This window comes from Penaeus japonicus, unplaced genomic scaffold (genome assembly GCF_977035675.1).
Source record: "Penaeus japonicus unplaced genomic scaffold, GWHDUDI00000001_assembly GWHDUDI00000038, whole genome shotgun sequence".
Taxonomy (NCBI): Eukaryota; Metazoa; Arthropoda; class Malacostraca; order Decapoda; family Penaeidae; genus Penaeus; species Penaeus japonicus.
In genome coordinates, this window is record NW_028234440.1 from 15,276,202 (window position 1) to 15,280,958 (window position 4,757).

General features: G+C 40.0%; 1 pseudogene across 1 annotated transcript in view; it reads right to left on the reverse strand.

The window, feature by feature from the left end:
* Positions 1 to 547: 547 nt before the first annotated feature.
* The window catches only part of LOC122243202 (UNC93-like protein), a 16,781-nt pseudogene continuing 12,571 nt past the window's right edge, over positions 548 to 4,757 (reverse strand). The window contains exons 8-9 of the transcript XR_015190672.1: positions 4,001 to 4,268; positions 548 to 3,599 (exon numbers count right to left, since the gene is read on the reverse strand). The product of XR_015190672.1 is annotated as an UNC93-like protein (transcript). The remainder of the gene's footprint in view (positions 3,600 to 4,000; positions 4,269 to 4,757) is intronic.

The window sequence follows — 4,757 nt, forward strand, 5'->3', positions numbered from 1 at the left end:
TTTTGATCGTAATTAAACTTGTTATGCTGGACCGATTTTAGTGTTTATTTTTATTTCATTTTGGTATTGCTTATTCTATTCAGTTTTACTTTTGTCCTTTTTTGTACAGTTTTAGCTTTATCCTTTTCCGTTCAGTTTGCTTCTATGTCGATTTTGGTTTCTGTTCTTTTATATTCTCTTTTGCTTATTCATATATAATAAATGAAGACATTATATTTTGCTTTTTCTAACATAAACCCTGTTGGCTATAATGGCGCTGCCAATTCACCTAGAATTCAATAGTCCGAGATGAACAACCCGTTGGGTATTAGTAAAACACTACACCAGGACCGAGCAGCGAGGTGACTGGGCCACGTGTCACGAAGGCCTCGTCAGATTGCTTTCCAGCTGAGCATCGGCAGACTCCCGTGACTCCCGTGACCTCTTCGTGTGGATTGTGTCAGGTAACACCACATAGGGCTTTACCTTCGACGCTTTATGATGATGTTGTCGCTCGTGAGTAGATTTTATTGCGTCTTTTATGTTTTCTTCATCAGAAAAAAAAACATTATTTATGTTTCTTACTTGTTTATTTTGATTGTGCGTTTACACCTCTTGAGCATATATACAGAAAACGGATGAAATAAATCAGTACGGAAAAAATACATATATATTTCTAGTTCACAACGGATATGGTTAGTAAACAGCTTATAACTTAAGCATAGATTCTTAGGTACAATGTTTTATTACCGGGTATGTTTTAGAATTATATTCCTGAATCTTAATTTACGGAGAGGAAAATGCTAGAACGCCTTTACACACTTTATACATCCATGGACCTACGTGAATGTCGCCCATAGTCTAAGAGATAGAGAAAATGGATACGTATTAAGTACAGAAAAGAAAAGAAGAAAAACAAATATATATATATATATGTAAGGTGGCCAGATGCTGCATCTCGCGCTCTCCACAAGCAGGCGCGCTCTCTGCTCTCCCGTTCTGGCTGTCCTGGCCGGAGGACTGGACGTTGCCTGTCGCCTGTTTCTTTTTTTTTACCAATTATCTTTCTTTTTATTTGTTCTCCATTTTAGCATAGTTTCCCTTTTAACTGAAGTTTTCTGTAATTACTTTTATTATTTTATTTATATATTACGAGACCTTACATTGAATGTTTTTATTTGTCACCAAGTTTTATTTTTTTTTTGTGTTTTAATACTTTGTGAACTTTTATGGTCTCAATGTTTCTTTGATTTTATTTTAAACTTTAGGGGAAACGTTTTATGTATTTTATTTTTGTTTCGTTTTATTCCTTTTAGTTTATATGTTATGCTTTTTAGGATTTTATACATTTTGTTTTATATTTGTATCTCTCTTTTATGTTGTTTTTTTTGCTGAATTTTATTGTTTATAATATCCGTAAGATAATATGCCTCTGACGTCACCAAGGCAATGTTGACGTTTTTTAAAACGGTAAATTTTCCGAATAACGCCGCGTCACTAAATACCACAAAAGTAGTATCGATGGATTCCTCTCAACCTCTACTATTCATATATAGTGAAACTAATGAGCGCTTGCACCTCTGGAGCCCACAATCTTGGTCCCGATAGTAGGGGAGGGCATGAAGTTGATCAGGGAAATTACGGGGTAAAATATGAATTCCGGCCATATTTCGTATGCAAAATCTTAACCAAATACCTACCTAACTTTGCTTAGGTTTGAAGTTTGCCCTAGCCAAGAGGGGGGGGCGAAGCCCCCCCTGGACCCCCCCCCCCCTTTTTAACGCACTTTGTGCTACCTCGTGCTACTTCGGTATCACAAAAACCTTAACCCAACTACCTACCTCACTTTCCCTAGTTTTGAAGTCAGCCTTTGCGAAGAGGGAGCTATGCCCCCCTGTGGATCTCCCCTATTCAGGGCACTTCGTGATACTTATGATGCGTAATTAGTCCTGTAGATGAAAATGCCGCGACACGGATAACCCTCACACTGCGCCATGATGACAGCAACTGAGTCTTTGTCTCATATATTCCTCAGGATAGGAAACTAGGACCGATGATGACGCGACCACTCAATAGAGGGCACTATAATTATACTGTAAATAATGGGGAATATTACGCCATCTGTTGAGAGAACATAACAGCACATGCAGGTAATTCCTTGGGTGTTTCCAGTCCACAGCTTGCTACTATCCGTAAATACGTAAACACAGCCATGTTTGAATTTCAGGGCGAGGATGGTGGATTCGGGATATCTTGCCCAAGGTATGTTGCACGAAGTGCCCTAAAAAGGGGGGTCCAGGGGGGGGCGAAGCCCCCCTTTGGCTAGGGATTAATTTAAAACTAGGCAAAGTTAGGTAGGTCATTGGGTTAAGATTTTGCAAGCGAAATATGCCCCGAAGTAGGACGAGGTAGCACGAAGTGCCTTAAGAAAAGAGACCCAGATTGTGGGGTCCAGGGGTGCAAGCGCTCATTAATTTCACTATATAAGAATAGTAGAGGTTGAGAGGAATCCATCGATACCACTTTTGTGGTATTTCGTAACGCGGCGTTATTCGGAAAATTTACCGACATTCTTTGCTTAAGAGCTGGACGTGATCTAAAAGAACATTTTTATTAAATCCTGATCAGACCTTTTTTATTGAACTTGGCTAGATTCCTTTTACCTAGTCTTTTTATACTTTGTGGTAGGAAGTCTGAGTTTTTTTTTTCATTTTAGTACACCAGACTGTTGTTTTCTTTTCTGCCGTATTTAGATTTTGTCAATTTTTAAGCCTTCAGCAGTGGCGTCAGATTTGCTGATCTAGCCTTTGTTTTTATTGGTAAGCCTTCTGCCAGATACTCCACTCGGGAGTATCTTTTCTTTAGTTTTAGTATACGGCAGCCTTAATCATTTTAAGTGCCTTCTGCACATGTTTTGGCATTTTATATTTTACTAGTATTTTTCAATTAGTTTTAGAATTTTGTTCTATTAGGCCGAGCATCAGAAAGAGATTGTCACGCTGGAATACACCCATTTAACTGATTCAAACTCCCTCCCCCACGCTACCACTTTCAGGGTTTTGAATTGACAGGGGTTAGCCAGGCCCTTAGCGCTTGTTTCCCTGGCCAGCATCAAGGGAGGGCAAAAAAGTTTTCACTTTTGACTTGATGAACTGGGACGGGGCCCCTGGGTTAACACGGACATCGCACTACATATACATCTGAAGAAACTAAGATATCCTTTCATTCACTCTTCACTCCTTACTCCAATGCCATTCACCTCTAAGAAGAAGAAGAAGAAGAAGAAGAAAAAACAAACTCATTCACCTTCGAGAGATCCATTCACCAGTCTCGGAAGCCCCGACCTACGCAACACTACTCCTTCCCCTCTCTGGCACAGCCGGTCGAGAACCACCAGCTCCCCTCTTTGTCCTGCCCGAGTCCTCCTCGCTTCTCCAGGATCTCGATGAGGTAGTATCCTGCGATCCCCAGCAGGAGGAACGCGTTGAGGATTATGATCTTCGCACTCACGCACAAGACGGTGCTGCAGGCGTAGGCTATGATGAAACCCGTGGCTTCCCAAAGGCGGTAGTTGCTGAAGGCCGCCTCGGAGGCGCCCGGGAAGATCACGCCGTAGAGAGCTGGTGGGGGAGGAGGAGGGCAGGGTGGTAAGTAATGTTTATATGTATGAATTATATATATATATAAATATATGTATGTGTGCGTGTGCGTGTGCGTGTGCGTGTGTGTCTGTGTGTGTGTGTGTGTGTGTGTTTTGTGATCTGGTATGTTGTATTTAGCATTCTATTTGTTTTTCCTTTGCTACATTTACCGTGTGATGTTCTGGCCTTGAACAACGCTTATGTAACATCTACTCATCATTATATAAACCTTTTATTAATTAATCAAAAAAGCATGACTATTATACTATCCATTGTAGAAATACCCACTCAAGGGTGTGGAAAATTCTGTCATGAAAATAGAAAATGAGAGTCAGTATCCTGTACCAAAATCATCACGGACCTATAAAAGAATAACTTACTGTTAATCTGCGTTTGCCAGATTGCATCGGCAATTCCCCAAAGACCAGAGATGACGAAATACACCACAAAATCATCGGGTGTCGGCGTCCAGTATGTAAGAGTGATGTTCAAGCCGAGGTTAATGACGAAACCTAAGGTGAAGACGGGGACACGGCCGTACTTTCGGACGACGGGGCTGAATCCAACGGAGCAAATGGCGTCACACACACCGTAACAAATGATGATGTAACCGACCATGTGCACGCCGAGACCACATGACACGAAGGCCTAAAGGAAGTGTTTAGGAGAAGTCAAATAGCCTGTATGATTAATCTGAGAGCTCCCTAACTCTATTTAGAGATTGTAAACTTATGGAGTCTTTAGTTACTGTTACGAAAAAGTGTATCTGAAGTGTTCTGTTTGTTAGAGTATGCCATATGAGATGGACATGACATCATAATAACCACAATATCATCAACATATTATAATCAAAAACACATTATTTTCAAAAGCTTATACATCTTCCACCAGGACTTTACCAGAAAAGAGGTATGTTTGAGACTGAATATCTCATTCATACCTCTTTTCCACATTTATCGCAAAAGTACTTTACTCAAAATATGTTTTTTTTTTTTGTTTGTTTTTTAAGGGCAGATGAATTTTGAACAAGATCTTTCCCAGAACACATTATTTTCCCAAGTTTAAGCATTCTGAACAAAAATTAACAAGCCTTATTCTTTCTAAAAGAGTATGGATTTTGAACAAAATATAACATTT